We start from the raw sequence: 17,398 nt of genomic DNA, 5'->3' as shown, positions 1-17,398 counted from the left end.
AAGATATCAATATATATCAAATGAATGAATGAATGAGGAAGTGAATTATGGGTCGAATGCTGGCACCGGTCTATAGTCACAACCAAAATGGGGAAGATCTACTTTCTAAAGATTTCTCAAGCATCCGTCTGTACAGCATTAAAACTCGCAAGAGGAAAGAGCAGGTGCACTGGTTTGTATGACGCAGTGATTCCAGAGTGGCTAATAGATCAGGTAATTTGTCCACTTTCCTGGAGTAAAGGTTTAGGCTGGGGCTCACATTAGCTCAGAATTCTGTGCATGATGCTGCATGCCTCCTTCAATGCAGTTCAATTAAGCTTAATATCCTATGACTCAAGAGTTTGCACACCAAGGCTTGGCACTTAATATTGTAATTACCTCTTTTGATTAGAACTGCCTTTCATAAGCAAATCAAGGCAGTGGTTTGACAAGCTTGAGGAATTGCTTTGGGAGCTCACCCCACAAGTTCCACGGGGGAATTATAATCACGGTAATTACCGTCCAAGCGAGATTCCAGTTCTCGATGTACGGGATGTACTGGGAGGTAAGTGCATAAGAGTCACGCATTTGTGCCCTTTTCCCCTCTTGGGATAAGCTGTGGGGCTGTAAACAAGGAACAAGCTAGATGCAGGCTCAGGGCAGTCAAACTAGCCCACAGGCTGAGTTGCTTGTACTGAGATAGGGCTCAGCCTGTTCAGTACATTGAAAGCAATTACTTAGCCACACTGCGGTTGTGGGTTTTGTTTCTCCTCCTGTCCACTGAAACTGGACATGAAACTGGTAAAAAAAAAAAAACCCTCGCCAATTCTGTGCTAATGTTTGGCTCTCTGTGGACAATGACCATGTGAATCCACACTTGGCTTTTTGAGAGGTTCATCAGATAATGTTGCACCGATTAAAGACACTAAAATCATCAAGAAGCTGGTGGGTAATGATGCAGGACTGGATTTAGCTCAGAGTTTTTAGGGTCTCAGTTAGTGTATAGATAAAACTGCCCCCGAAGGATGAATACAGACTCTATTGGTGATGCACTGAGCATGCTGGGCCGATTTTTACAAAACAGATGTCTCAAGGAGACTGAGAGCCTTTTCTAAGCCACAAGAGAGTCTTGTTACACAGAAGTATTCAGCCTACGATGAGGAAGGCTGCCTTTCCAGACCCATGGCCACGTGCTGGCTGCCCTGGGAAGCCGGAACAAGTCTCTCACGTTAAAACACACCATCTGCCTATAGGGCTCCAAGGACACTCTAAGAAATAGTTACTAGTTCTCTTTTTCTTGGGGAATTTTTTATGTTGGGGCCCCCTACTCTCTGGGAACATTATCTCTCATGTCAAAAGTCCACAATAGTTGTTCCCCACTGCACACACTCCACAGTCATTGCCCCTCACCCTAGACCTTTCCCTTCATCATCCACAGCCCAAAGATTCTTTTAAAAATTAACAAAAACAGAAGGGAAAAAAATGCCACAAGACCAAGATTACTAGCAGATGTTCCGGCGATGCTGGAAAGTGGGAAAGGCATTGGAGGCCGGGGTTCGCTTCTCTGCCCCTTTGGAAAGCGGCACAGAATTAGTAATGATCTCAAGGACACCCTTGATGCACTTCCCCATTGTTTTGTTCTTTCAAGATCCATCCTTTGAATAAGAAAAGATGCCAAGCCTTCAGCTGAGCTCCTCTGCCTCAAAGGGACTAAGAAACATTTATCTCCTGAGAGCTTGCTATGTGCAAGACACTATTCTAAAGCTTCCAGGTTAGAATGTACTAACCCAGTTTCCATAACAACTCACTTGCTTATCCTCAAATGAGAAAACAGTGACAGGGAGTGATGATAAAATCGTTGGTCCAAAGTCACACAGGTGGGAGAGAGAGAGTTCAGAATTGGAGCCTTGGCAGTCTGATTCTTTAGGCTAAACCAAAGATCAACAAGCTTTTCCTGCAAAGGGCAAGATAAGAAATGATTTAGACTTCATGAGCCAAATGTTCTCCTGCCATTACTCACCTCTGCCACAGCAGCTCAGAAGCAGTGCTGGGTAATGCACACATAAGCAGGCGTGGCTGGGTTCTGATATGACTATGGGCATGGATGCTGACATCTGAATTGCATAGCATTTTTATATGTCATGAAGTAGTCCTGATCTGTTGGGTAATTTTTCCCAGGCACTTAAAAATATGAAACCCTTACAACATCATGAATTATACAAAATAAGAGGTAGTAAGCTAAGTATATTCCCAGTCTCTAACATCGATCTCTGGCCCAGATTATGTTAGAAAGTAACACAGTGTTATTTTCCTTGCTGGTCTTGTAGCCTAGCTGTGGTGGCAGTATACTAGCAGTGGGTGTAAGCAGAGAGCTTCTCTTCTATGCACTTGATGCTTGTTTGGTCTGCATCACTCCACCTATAGCCTCCCCTATCCCTGGTTCAATTCTTTTTGTCGGATGGACTTCACATGACCGCCTTCCTCCAGGCATCTTTCCTCGATGCTTGTTGCTCTCTTTCCAGTGATAATGTTTCTACCTAGTACTCTCTCCTCTCTGTTAACAGTCTTACAGCTACCTAATGCTATGTCTGCAGAGAGCAGTGAGATCTCATGTGTGTGTCTTTTCCTGGATCCTAACTACACTTGACAAGGACAGATCACATACAGGTTAAAGGAATTATTGTAAGGATGGGGGATTATAGCCCAGGGTGAAGGGGTAAATGAACATATAGAACTGAGTTGTATAAAAGAGTACTCAGAGCCAATAAGATGGGAAGAGTGGCATCCTTGGGGTACAGGGAAGCATGGTCGGTCAAGAAGCAGGATGAACAGGGATGAGCAGGTGTGGAAGTTTGTACCTATTATCACTAGCAATTAGAAGAATGAGACAGGAGAATAACCATGAGTTCAAGGCTACAGAGTGAGTGGCATAGAGGCAGACCAGGTAAAACAGTCAAACATAAACCAGAAAGAAGAAGAACAGGATGAGGAAGAGGAGGAAGGGTAGGAGGAGGAAAAGGAACAGGAGGAGCAGGAGGAGGATGAAGTAGAGGAGAGGGAGGAGGAAGAGAAGCAGGAGGAACAGAATAATGAAAGTGTGGCATGTCCAGGTTATCAGTGGACCAGGAAAACTGTGTACAAGCGATTAAAGGAGCAGCCTTGAAGTAAGTACATTAGCAACATATCCCATTGGACATACCTGCATGTCTGCCCAACTTGTGTGATGCTCTTACAAGATGTTGACGAATTCAGGTTTATGGTTTCTATGATCTGACCTTCTCATAAAGGATAAGAACACGCCACCCCAAAATGTGCTTGTCTGGGTGTAATGTCTGTAATAAGCTACCGCAGCAGAGCAGAGACTCAGCAGATGCAAAATGAGTTCTGTATATTCACTTTATTTCCTTGGAAGCAAGATGGGAACGGCCCTTTGAAGAAGATGCCTCTGTGTATTAGCAGAGAGGGCTGTTGTCCTCAGTGAAGACAGAAGTAAACCCTCATCTGTGTCACAACCTCGATGACGGACACCTTTGCTTTCATTAGTCCACACGTGGATTTCCAATTGCCAGAAAAGGAAGTAGTGATGCTAGTAGGAGAGACAAGGTGGCACACTCTTGTAATCCTTGCATGGAGGTAGAAGAAGGAAGATCATGGGTTTCAACTCATGCTTGGCTACAGGGTGAGTTCAAGCTCTACTTGGAATACATGGAATCGCATCTTTAGAAAAGTCAATAAAGAATATCCTAGTAAGATCATCAGTGTAAGGGGAAGCCCTGGGTCCTGCTAAGACTGAACGTGATTGTTGGGGGGGGGTGGCAATGGGGGGAGGACGGGGAGGGGAACACACATAAAGAAGGGGAGGGGGAGGGGTTAGGGGGATGGGGATTAGGGGGATGTTGGCCCGTAAACCGGGAAAGGGAATAACATTCGAAATGTAAATAAGAAATACTCAAGTTAAAAAATAAAAGAAAAGAAAAAAAGAAAAGAAAAGTCAATAAAATTGTCTTTTTGTAGACTCATTTCAATGTTTCCTTATAGGATGAAGATACATGAGACTCCTTTATCCTGGCTAAGACAACCAACCACATTTCCTTCTATAACTGGTTGTTCTGAATCTATTATTACTGCTGCTGCTGTTGTTGCTGCTGCTGCTGTTGTTATTTGGAAAACTGGCCCACTTCAATATTTGATTACATGGTACCTACTCCTACCAACTCTGTGCTGCCTTGTTAAGATCAAACAATGGTCTCCTAGCAAATGGTTAACAAGGCCAAATCACATTTTTGGTTGTTTTTTTTTTTTTAATAAGAATGCAAACTCTCTCTCAAACAAATCTGTTTAGCTGTAACCAAACTGTTTCCTGTGATCTCTGTGCTAATCCATGCTATGATGAGAGCAGAGGAGAATCCATACTGCCAAGATTCAGGTGCCCATAGACCATCTCGTGAAGCACAGAGGTGACATAGTTTGACATAGTTAGATTACTGCCATAGAATAAGGAGTCAGATCGGCAAACAAATGGGTCAAATCCACTCCCAAATCACATAGTTACAGAAAGATAGAGCCAAGGAGGTAACCCAAGGAAACAAACCCAGTTCTGAACCCTTTCCATCCTCTGTGCTGTTCCCCTGTTCTAGGCATCTGGCCCTGGGTTGCCACTGACTGTTCTTGCTCAGACACACTCCACTACAATGGATTCAGTCACAGTGCATGCTGATAGAGTTGTCTGGTCGAGAGAAGTGAGAGTCAAGTTGCCTCTCCCCAAACTTGTGCCTTGTGTGCATCCTGAGACTCATGACCTCTAAGTAACCTTTCTACTCATCTCTGGGCATGTGCTTGCTTCTCCTGGGTTGTATGTCCTCATATTTGCAATGAGATGATGAAGTGCTCTTTAAAGGGCCTTCATTAGCTAAGACTGGAAACATTAGAAGGATTCTGTAAGACATATTAAAATAACTGCAGTTAGGTTTTGGAAGGGGTGAAAGTAGGAAGAGGAAGAAGTAGGAGAAAAGGCATCACTTTTACTCTTAAGAGACAGCGGTGAGCCACTATCCAGGGCTTTGGAAGGGAAAAAAACAGGATCTGTACCAGATTAGTTTTAAAGATGGAAACTTGTTAAGGAGATTTAAAGTCTAGCATCTTAAAACCCTTTGTAGTTCCTGGCGCCTGGCTTTTCTTGAAGCTCAAAGTATTTTGCAAACATTAGCTCTTTAATCCAGCCAGCAGCCCTGTGAAGTGGGTAGGTGTGAGTGTCTTATCCCCACTTAGGAACTTCGAATATGAGGGAGAAGCGATCACCAATGAGAGAGCTGGTGTGAAATGGGGGAGGTGATGAGGCCAACTAAACAGGATTAAAACTTTGATTTCCTTAGTGTTCTATGGTAGGAGCCATCCATGTCTAGAGCGGAAGGCAGGAACTCTAAAGTCAGCTGTATCTGGATTCAAAGGCGTCTCCTGGCTGCTGTGTGACTTCTGACAAATTTCTCAACATCAGTGAAACTGTTTTTCGTTTGGAGGGCAAGTGAAGATAAATACCACCTTATTGACTTACGATCTAAGACTGTTGAATCGTGTCAAATATCAATTTAATACTGGAAACTTGATGAATATGTTCAAGAGGTTTTAATGCAATTGTTGTAAAGCTCATCAGACACGTGACACAATATTGTATGCGGTTTTGTGTTCTGAAGAATGGTATTCTTGTACTGAGCATGAGGCTGGAATGGGAGGGGGGTGCATATAGGGACAGCTTCTCGGCTGGCAGGATGAACATAGGATTGAGTCCTGGAGAATGATCTATGCTGGGTTTGTTCAGAGATCCCAGCCAACCAGCTAAATCACACTAATCCTGATATAAAGCTAGAGAAGGGGCTCAGCTTCTAGGACAGGTATTAAGACTAGATTGCACCTGAGAGTCTTAGAAAGCTTGAGCATGGACAGACCTTGTCAAATGTCATATGTGTTATTGTGTTTTAGCACAGAAAACAGTGTGAACAATGACTTTAGCAACTGATGGGCAAGAAAATCTTCTGTGGTTTGAGAAGAAAAACATATAGCATTTACCTGGTTACTCCCCAAATCTGAGTATTCTAAAATTATTTTTGTGAGTATATCTTAGGAGGAAAGTAATAAATTTATAAAGTTGCATATTAATGTATTTAATATTGGTAAGATATATTCACATTTTTAGTGAAGTGAAACACGATTCAAAATTGAGAGGCACTCACCACATTAGTGGGAGAAGTAAGTTCAGGACCCCATAAAAATTTCTTCAAGGCATAAAAGAGCTTAGGGGCATCTGGGAAGAACGGTGGCTGACATGGGAGTGAAGGGAGAAGGATATAGGGAGCCTATGCCAGAGGAAAGGAGACCCCTAATTCCCAATCCCCTAAATACTCAAGTGTCCTTGGAACTCTCCTTTCCCCTTTGTCTGATATGATCATTGGAGAGTTCATTGGCTCAACTACTTAGAGGCTGTAAGTAGCCAATCACCATGGCACTGCTCTTAGAATCCCCAGTAAAAGACTCTTCCAAGTCCAAATTCCCTGTCTTTCTATTCACAGTCCTGACTTAGTTTCATTAGCTGGCCTTCTTATACTCCATCACGCAGGCCAGCATGTGTTGGTGAAATTTGAGGATAGTAAAGACAGGGCCATGAAAGGCTACAGGATCTAGGAGCCAGCACCATCTAAATAGTCCTAAAACTCAAAACACTGTGCAAGATGCTTAACTCTTGTCTGAAATATCTGAAAGGAAAAGTGTTTCAGATTTGGGAATGAAGTACCTTGGGGACAATGATATAAGTCTGCATATTAAATTCATTTTACTTCACAAATATCATACACATAAAAATGGCAAAAAATTATGCATTATCTTTGACAATGGATGGCAAATTTATGACTGGGGTTGTATTTTTCTGTTTACATTGCATCTATTCCCCAAAACTTCCAAATTCTGGAACATTTTGGACTTTGAATTTTGTGATTATAGATTCTCAATGTATACCAAGACAATGTAGGGAAATACTAGGTTCTGTTTTTATTTGACCACCAGGCAATCTATGAGAACTCCATGTCTTGAAATACTCCAGCACCCTACTGCATGTGTCACTTGTCTTGACAGTCACACTCATTACCAAGTCAGCAGAGGCCCTGTAAGCCTGTTCCTCTCCCTCCAGCTCACCCGTTTCCTCATCTTCAGTCATCCTCTCTCCTCCAAGCATGTCAGTCTTTCAGCCTTTACCAAGTACACACATTCTTATCACTCTACCCATAGCAAGCCCCTGCTATAGAGTATTTTCTTTTTTTTTTTCTGTATGTTATGACCTGTGAATCCCAACTATTCCTGGAAGACCTCCAGACTCCTTCAGAGAAAAGCAAGGGCTCTCTCCTACTTTGTCCCAAAGGACAGAGGCCTCACCCAATAGTCAATTCACAAATATTTGTTGCTGGCTCTCACAGGAACTCTGTTCTACTGTCCCATAAGCCTTTGGCACTTAGATTGCTGCAGCAAGTGCCACACTGGGTATTATTATTTGTTTACCTGTCTGCGCGGTACAGCCTGGCGACAGGCAGCTAGGTGGAATGTTTGGTTAAGACAATGGCACTGTTTCCTCTCCTCTCCTGACCCACCCAGTTAGAGTTGCCTGTGTCCTCCATTTCTTAATACAACTCTGGACAGCTGGCATGCTACCTGTGATCCAGCCCCAGTGAGTGATCAAGAAGACTACATTCCCCTCCCCTGTTCCCAATATTATCGAACTGCTTCCTAGAACTTTCTACAAGTGTGTTATTTCCCTGTAGCCATTAGAAACCATGTTCTTGAGAACCTAGCTTGTTTGCACAAGACTCCTGTGGCTGGATTTGTGCCAGATAGACACAGGGCTGGCTGAGGTGGTGAGGACTAAGAATCTCTCAGCTGATGCTCTCATGACCTTGACTACAAGGCCTTTTATGGCTGCCTTCAGTGAAGTGTCCAATCTGAATATGCTTTACCTTCCCTACCTACTCAACTGATGGATCTCTAGAACTGGATGGTGAACTCTCTCAGTTCTTCTGCCCAGGAATGCTAGTACCAGAAGGCTTTTTCCCTATCCATAGAGCCTTTCTTCTTTCCCACAGAATCTTTACTTGGCAATAAAAATCAGAAAGGTTCAGCCTGAGGGTGTGTGTCATGCTGCACAAGAGAGCTGGGTTGACAGATGAGAGCAGTGGTTAAAATAGCTACAGAGAGACAAGTCAGTGAGGTTTTACCTGAAATAGAAAGGGAACGAAAGACAGAAAGGGAAAAAATCCAACTTAAATTTTTTGCATATTTTAATGTGAAATAGGATTGTACACACCAGTGAAGAATTTTACAGAAAAAAATTGTTTATACTTACTGAGTATTTAGAACATACTGAGAGTTTTACTATTATAAATGGAATATGGTAATCCATATAGCAGCCCAGTGAAAGATTCTAGCAATCAAATTTCTTTTCAAAAGAAGCAATGACCCAGAGAAATGAAGGGAATGGCCATCAGTCAGAAAATAGTTGAGTGGATGATGGCTTCTCTTTATTTTAAAATAATGTACATCACAAAAAAAAAAAGTTCAACATGCAGTGAAACCAATTGGTTCAGGAAGAGTTTTGCATATTGGATGAAGGAACTCAGATAAAGACCTGTGCGGTGTAACTTACATATGGGTTCAAACTGAACAAACCTCTTACAGATAATTGTGCATATAAAACTATGTTCTGTCTATAGTGTGAATGAAGAGCAATATATGTGCTATAATTCCATGTTGGGGAAAAATGGAACTTTATACTTATGCATTTATGTTTGATTGTGTATAAATGAGCTAGGGGAGAATAATGGGAGAATATACCCTTCTGTTCTGACTGCGATCATGTGGGAGAGGAGATGGGGAAGGGGATAGTATATACCTTTGTACCATTGGTCTTGTTAAGAAAAGCATTTATTGCTTTTTAAACCAGAAATGGATCAGTAAAGAAAATTACTTATGACAAATAAATTCTCCTGGAACCCAATGTTCTTCACCTTGAAGCAAATTTCTGAACGAACTCCCCTCACCTGGGCCTGCCCAAGATGATTTGAGCCTCTTTAGAACGTGTCTATGACCCATCTACTTCTAGGATCTCTCCCGCTTCCCTGTCATGAGGGGTGATTATATATTTTAAATTTGTCTTTCTAGTTTATGTGTTCAAATCTATACAGAACCCTCTGAGAGCAGCTCACTCAGTGGGCACTGAGAGAGAAACTTACAAATTTGCAGCAATGAGCTTTGGCCCATAAGCCTAATTAATGCTCTTGTTCTAGACAGTGAGTGCCAGGCCAACCTGAGCTACAGAATCTGTTTCAAAAAATAAAAAAAAAACAATAGTAAAAACAACATAAAGTATTATGTGAGTCATTATTGTAATTAACCCTCCATTTCCTTTTTGCCTATCATTAGGGTAAGAAGTCATGAGTTACATGAGAAGTGGATTGCTGATTACGGCCTCACATATATTCATTCAGTAAATATTTATTGAGCATCTATCATGTGCCCTACACTGGGGTAGGTGCAGAGTCAGCCTTACAATCTGAGCAAACACATTTCCCACAGGCATGCAGCCAAGAGCCATTAGCACATGCTTCCAACGTTTGTCCTCTTAAAATTAAAAGAGACTCCTTTTATTGAACTTGAAAGTTTAGTAAACATGAAAGACTTCGTTTCAGAAAGACTCTGAATCAGAAAATACTTAAAAGACCTGAACACAATTTAGAGACACATAGACTATGAATAAATCCAGGATGGGGAATGGAGACAGGACCCAGCATTTTGTACCATCCCGCATGCTCAGTGTTTCACATATGATATTTAAAGGGCAAGAGTTGATTCATTTCACTGTAGAAGTCATAGATTTCTTGCTGATATGTCCTGTTTGCAAAAGGCACTGTCTCCCTGAGAAGCACATCAGACTTACATGGCCAAGGTGAACTGGCAGTTGTCTGTCACATAGACCAAACACACCAAATGGAGAATTTTGGCAGTAATAGAGCACTAATATTTATGGAATCCTTATCATCTGCCTTTGACATTCTTCTAAACACTTTATATAGGGATTTTCTGATCCACTGCCTAGGCATCCTCATTTATTTATTTATCAGCCTCCTGTCTCCCTCATTGCATCATTCAAAAACATCCTTCACGACGTCAAGTTACTTAGCCCTTCCCTTGCCCAAAATGCTGGTCTGACTTCCTGCCTTAGTCAGGATACACACAAAGGCTTTAGAGTGAGGGGCAGATTTTCGATGTCCAGCCCCACCTGCTTGACTTATGACCCTCTCATGTGCTCCTTGATCTTTCACTAGTCCTTTTGTTGTATGAACCCCGGTATCCTAATTGTCTTTCTTATTTTAATTATACTTTAACATAATTATATATCCATACACAGGACTAAGTTTGCATCTTAAAAAACATACCAGGTTCACTCCAGTCCCAAGGCTCTGCACTGGCTCGTGCCTCTAGCGGAAATGTTTTCCCACAGGCATCTGACTCATTTACCTCCTCGGCAAGGTCAAATCTTTTACTCCAATATCATCTCAATGAACTCCTGCCGACCATGGTATTATTTCATAACCACTACTTATCATCTGTATTGTTCTGGTTACCTCTGCTACTATTATTTTCTCCAATATCAGGTGTCATCTTCTAATATAATATACAATTTAATAATGTGTGTAACTGGTTTGTTGCCTCCTTCCACAACATCAATTTATAAACTTTCAGATCACAACCCCATATAGGATTATAAAACACAGTGTAAGAGGGCCCTGAAATATTTGGTAACACTGAATAATTTCTGACCGCACAATAATCAATTATTGACTTTTAAAAAATTAAACACATAATGACTCCAAGTAGAGAGCATTGTATGGTGTGAACTGCAGTGTTTTTATTGTATGTACTTATGCTCTTACAACAATGGATTGATGTGATTTCTGAAAATAGAGACTTTAATGTTTTCCTAATGGCATTCCTCTGCACGTAAGTATCAAACTGTATGTCTTTGGAGTATATTGAATTTCATTAAAAAATGTTGAATGAATTTTCGCTTGGATTAGGATAGTGTTTTCAACATGCTTTTGCCATTTCAGATTACATATGTATGTAAAGTAATGTTCTCAGAACAATTATAAAATCAAAATAGCCACTGAGTCAGCAAAGCACTGAAGATGGTCTATGTCCCGAGGCAGCAAATATGTAGCTAAGGTGTAATTTTTCATGTAAAAATAAGTAAGCACGTCCATCTTATTAGTGTGAAAGTTTGATTTTTATCTTTAACAAACTATGTAATTGTATGCATGCTAAATAATTGTTTTAAAACATTGTATGAAATATTGTTAATAAATATTTGATTTATATATCTATTTTAAGTGTTTACATGCTCAAGATCATCAGAGCTTCCGAGGTTGAAGGGATTGTGAGTGGGAGAGGTCTCAGTAGTTTGTTCTAGACTAGGACAGTCTGAAGATTGAGTTGCCATGACATATGAGTCTTACATAGAGAATCTTTAGAATACAGTAGCAGGCAGCGAACACTTGTGAGTTTATAAGGAAATGTTCTCTCTGTCACTATTATTGAATGAATAGCTTACTGTTCTTTTTGCACCTAAGAAGCTCTAGGGAAAATTTGCATGTGCAAAATCCACTACTAAAGAGAGGCAAAGGTGCTTCATAAGGCTAGAATGTCTCCTTGGAGAAGAAGAGAGGGAATACAAAGCAGGAGATATTTTTCCACAGAGGAGACTCCCAATCAGCAAGCGGCCCAAACAGCATGGCCTCCACCCCCTGTTATGTTAGCACAGAGTGAGAGGAAGTGTGTGAAGAATCTTGACTGTTGACCTCTAGGGTCCTATGCTGGCCTCAGGCTTCAGTATTTCAGGCTACATCCAGAAAGCAGATGAACAAGAGATACGAATGGGAGAAAACCAAAGAAATGGAGGGTGATGAGCCAAGCAGGCAGTGTTTTGAGTCTCTCACATGAAAGGCTTCTTATACATGCTTAGGTGTAAGCATATTAATGCCAAATATGAAAATTAGCAGGTGTCATAAGACCAACTCTGCCAGGAAGGTTCTTGTTTGCCCAACACAAGGTGACTATGGTTGAGGTGATCGCATAGCCTCATCACTTCTGACATTAAACATCACCTGTGTGGTGAGTGCTGGCTGATCAACAGTCAGAGGGAAACCTCAGCAGAGGCTCCAGAAAGCCATACTTGGGCATGACTGTCCATTTATATTTAAGCAAGGATTTGTGCCCTGTCATTGTTAGTCCTGTGGTAGCTTCTGGAAACAGCACTGAAGCAGATGACTGCTTTTAGAAACTTAGTACAGCAGAGAGTCACACAACTGCAATGGAAATCATAGGAGCTTGACTTAAATGCGGGTTGGAAGAGAAGCTGACGGGTATTAGAAAGGCTTCTAAGACTGCACGTAAATTAGTGAGATTCCCCTTTGAAGACACAGATTGAGCATAAATGTCCTCACAATTATCCCCTGGACCTGTAGCCTACAAAGAAAAGCAAGTGACCTCCTGCAGACACAGGGCCATGTGCTGAACTCAAGGGCATTCCTAGCAACAACACCTATGAATCAAGCCCTATGCTAGGAACCTAGCCTTCATAGCTTTATATTGTTACACTAGAAAGGAAGGCTTGTAAAGCTGAAAGGTTTGATGCAAAAGTCTGACCACTAAAGACAGTATGGAATCCAGGATTTAGCACTCAACATCCAGGACTCTTTTAAAAGGTAGGGCCTCTCCCTCCTTACCACATGCATAGACTGCCTATTACTCTTACCTTAGAAATTATGGAGAACTTAAAGCAATGTCTGCTACAATAGGGAAAAGGGTGGGGGCTATGGTTGCAGTGAATCAACACCAAATTTCACCTCCCGTTACCTTCGCTTGCTAACCCAGGGAGATCACTATACTTCCTGAAGGCTTAGTTATTCATTCCAGGAACCTGTAAGTCTATGTGTCCTTAATGGTGGCCATCTGTCCTGCACTGGTGCAGTCAACAGTCAACAGAAGCGAGCACCATCTTTCCTCTAAAGAATCCCATGCTACATTCTCTTGCCAAAATCCCTTTTCAGAAGACAAGTGAAGAAAAACAATGGGCATGTACCAAGAAGTTGTCATCGTGACCTGCCTGTATTACATTCTGTGCATTTAATAGGGAAGTTATACACTGTCTTTTCATCATTGTTCTTGAACAAGAGTGTCAAACTCAATTTTAGGATACTTTACTCTCTTCCCAGATGTCTTAGTTGTGGTCATGAACCATGGGACTAAAGGCCATTGCCCTACAAGCCCTGACTGAGCATTAAGTTGACCTGATTTTTGGCTTCATTTGGTTTAGTTTTGGTTGGGAGTTTCAAGATAAGGTCTTGCTATGTAGCTATGGATATCCTGGAATTTACTCTGTAGACCCTACTACCCTCAAAAGCAGAGATCCTCCTGTCTCTGACTACCAAGTACTGGGATTAAAGCCATGTATGGCTGACTTAAGCTGATGTGATGTTTATATTATAAATCTTTTTTATTCTTTGATAATTTCGTACAATGTATGCTATACTTTAGCCATATTTATCTTCCTGTTTTCCTTGTTTACATTTCCCACTCTTGCCAGACCAATAATACTTTATTTAAAACCATTCTCTCTCTCTCTCTTTCCTTCTGCAACTCTTCCCACTTCTCCCCCACTTTCCTACCCTCTCAATTTCATGTTATTCTCTCTCCTTATTCCCAAAAATAGTGCCCCCCTAATCTTCATCCCCTCCTTTTAATTCTACCTTCCTTCTGTTCTTTACTGACTCATCTTGCTTAATCAGGGTTACTTGCTTGATCACCAATGGAAGGTTGTTTACTTCTCCTTTGCACCCAGAGGAACATAACTCCCATCCCCTGCAATAAGCACGGACTTATAGCTCTTCCGGGAGGTTGGGGACCTCAGGAGCCCTTCTTCCATCCACTATAGGATGCGAGTGGACCCAGTCTTGTGCAGCTCTTAGGCTCCTTTTTGTTTGTGTGTGCTGTCATGCCAGGTCCAAATGACATGATTTCAAGGCTTTCCTTCTCCTCTTCTGGCTGTTACATCCCAACAGGATATCTCTATCACTCCCTCTAAGAATCAAGGAACATTGTAGAAGACGATTTCTTTGGTTTTACTGATAGATTGATATCCACCAATTACAAACATCCGTCTCCAAAGGTGTTCTGTCCTAGTAATTACTAAGAGAACATGGTGATTTCCAGCATGGGAAAGACAGTGCAAGTCTCGCTGTAATTACAGTGGAAGCCATGAGATGTAATCACTAAACAGACTGCACAAATGATGTCTGTTGTCACCACTGAATAGTTGTGTTTTCTATCAAGAACAGGGGTCAAATCATTTCATAGGATGAATCAGGGTATCTCAATTGATAGTTTTTAAACTAAGCTTTTCCTTATTGCACAATTATAGATTAGTGGACTGTTGTAAGAAATAATGCAGGGAAATCCACTATTTCTTTTAACCAGTTATAACCTCTTGCAAACCTACCGTACAGAATTCTACCCAAGGGTCTGGCATGGCTGCTGTCAAGATACAGAACATCTAAGGCAGGAAGAGAATCCCACATGTCACCTTCTCATGGCCATGCAGATCCTGGGGCTTTCGTTCAGTTCTTGCTGTCTACTTTTCCCTTTGTTGTTCTGGACACAGGCCCTTTTACTTCTTCCTATCCAGTGTAGATGCTGTTCTTTCTTTCTCTTGACTAATTGCTGTGGTTAGAACTTCCAATAGGAGCCATTACAAAAATTAAAAGATTCAAAACGCTTAACATGAATATATGAAATTCTCAGACAATAAAAAAGTAGAAAAGACTATTCACACATAGAACTGAGAAAAGATAGGCACTCAGAGACTGATAGAAATCTAGTCTCTTATTACAGGAACACTTGACAAAGACAGTGGCTCCCTTGTGTTGTATGGGTAACAGAGGCTCAAGACTCTGAGGAATCTAAAAGAATCTCACATTACTGCCAATAGAGGGGAAAGTCTTCTATAATAATTCATAATTACTCACCATCCTACTAGGGGTTGGTCAGCCCCAATTTGTATAAGTAGGGAGCTATTTTAAAGATACCATCTGAAGATACATTTTGATGCCAGTAGTACCATCTGATGAAAATCCACACATTCACTTAGCATTAACAAATATTAATTTCAAACATTAAAGAATTTGTAAAAGCTCACATAAATAAGTTGACAGAAAGCTCCAATACAGGAAATCAAAGTACTCAGAGTGGCAGCTGAAGCTAGGGCACAAGGAAGCAGACTCAGTGGTAGAAACATTAAACAGAGAGCACGGAATAAATATCTTAGTTTAGATATCGAAATGAGACTTGAAGAATGCATCTAAAAATTAAGGCCATTTAATGAATAGATTTCTATAAATGAAAAATTCAATCATAACATGTCATAATATGTGTTATATTAGATTACATATGATAAATTATATAATGTTCAGAATAGTACATATGTAAATAGTTCTATTACCTGTCACATCAAGTCTATGTTATTGTATTGCTATAATTGTAAATTATACACTTTACATTTGCTTTACATATACTAAAAAATATTAAGATTACCAAAAAGAGTAATTAAATTAAAAACCTAAAATATAGTTTTTAGAAGTACAGTATTTTAAAATAGAATTAATAAGTGGTTGATTACTCCCATAAGATTTTAGCCACCATTGTATCAGTATATCTTACAATCAGGTCATTGCTATAGGCCACAGGGTTTACAGCTGGGTGATATTGATAATTATTTTCCTCCTCTCGTAGTGTACACAGCTCCAGTACTATGAATGTTAACCAGTAGGGGTAAAGCTTCTAATGGGCACCAGCTTTGGTTTTTCCATGTTTGATGACAGAAGTCGTGTTTTCAGCAATAAGACCTTACTGTCAGATTGTGGAGAAAAAACACAACAATGTCAATAGTCGGTGATGTTGGGGGTAGGGGTGTCTGTGGGACTCTTTGGGTCAATGACTCAACAAAGATAAAACCTTTGTTTTTTTGAAATAAATTGTTTTCTACTTACATCAAATGAAAATATTTTTCATATATGGAAACAAAACAAAGACGTTCCCATGGCAGGTGTGGGGACACCCACACAGGGTCCCAGCACTTGTGAGACAAGGGCAAAAGGACGAATTATGATCCATCTTCATCCATACAGTGAGTTCAAAGACTTCCTGGGCTGCATGAGGCTATATCTCAAAAAAAAAGAGGGGCTAGGAGAAGACAAAAAAAGAAAAAAATGAGAAGAAAGAAGGAATGAAGAAAGAAGAGATAAAAACAGACTTTTCAGAGAACTCTGCAGCAGACTCTCCTTAAAGTCGATTCTAAAGGATGCTGTTCAGCTAATATGACTTAAAGAGTTGACTTAACAATTTGTGCCTGATTCTCATTGACAAAGGAAAATAATAATTAAGTCTAGTTCATCGGTAGGTCATAAGAATTACAATGGCACAAGGTTTTAGACTGGTGTCTGGCATATAATCTAGGTTACGTAAGTGTTGAGATCTACACTTACTGTGGTTAGAGAAAGAACTTTTCCAGATGAAAACTTGAGGGTGAAGAATGAATAAATTATCAGGCCTTAAATGTGAAACAAAGCTGATACTAATGTCTTAAACAACTAAAATTTTTTTTAAAAGAAGATGGTGAAAATAAGTGCTAACTAAGCACGAGAGGTTGGAACTCAGGAGTCTAAGATTCTTGTCTTATCTGGAAGCACACAAAAGACATTAATTTTATTGTAGTGCTAAGTTTTCTTAAGCAACAATACAAATAATAGAAATAGAATGTAAAATTTTCAAATTCCAGAATCATCATAAGGCTTACATTTAAAAGCTTCTCTTATAGCTTCAGAAATGCTTGATGCATAATAAATACTATGTAAGTGTTTCTATTATATGCATTATGAAAATCTGGAATGGACATCCACGAAGGAAAATATTGATTATATGTATTCTCATACTTATTTAGCATGGCTTAATATTTTCACATTTTTCTACTATGGCCCAAATGTATTTTAAAATGTGTCTTAGAAAACATTTTTTAGGAGAATAAGAGACCACTAGAAGAATAAGGAGATAACAAAAAAATTTCAAAAATTGTCCAAGCAATTATAAAAGAATCAAATGCATGTATAGGAGTAAAAAAACCCAAAGCCATTGAAATTAGACACCCAAGGTCCAGGTTGAACATTAGACCAAACAGAGCTGAAGAGGAAATTGAAGAAGTGGAAAATTATTTAAAGGAAATCACTTAGAATTCCTAAAAACTAAAAAGTATAAAAATATAAATGAGGGTTTAAGA

The 17,398-nt window shown here is 40.2% G+C and overlaps 1 long non-coding RNA gene across 1 annotated transcript; it reads left to right on the top strand.

Annotated features, from left to right (window-relative positions):
- Nucleotides 1-389: 389 nt before the first annotated feature.
- Nucleotides 390-9,008, top strand: LOC148005800 (uncharacterized). The gene is made up of 3 exons (XR_015620233.1): nt 390-544; nt 3,396-3,658; nt 4,018-9,008. It is a non-coding gene; the product is annotated as an uncharacterized LOC148005800 (long non-coding RNA).
- Nucleotides 9,009-17,398: the final 8,390 nt, after the last annotated feature.

Source organism: Rattus norvegicus, chromosome 5 (genome assembly GCF_021556685.1).
Source record: "Rattus norvegicus strain SHRSP/BbbUtx chromosome 5, alternate assembly SHRSP_T2T, whole genome shotgun sequence".
Classification (NCBI taxonomy): domain Eukaryota; kingdom Metazoa; phylum Chordata; class Mammalia; order Rodentia; family Muridae; genus Rattus; species Rattus norvegicus.
Note: the sequence above shows the minus strand (reverse complement) of the source record. Positions and strands in the feature narration are given on the sequence as shown.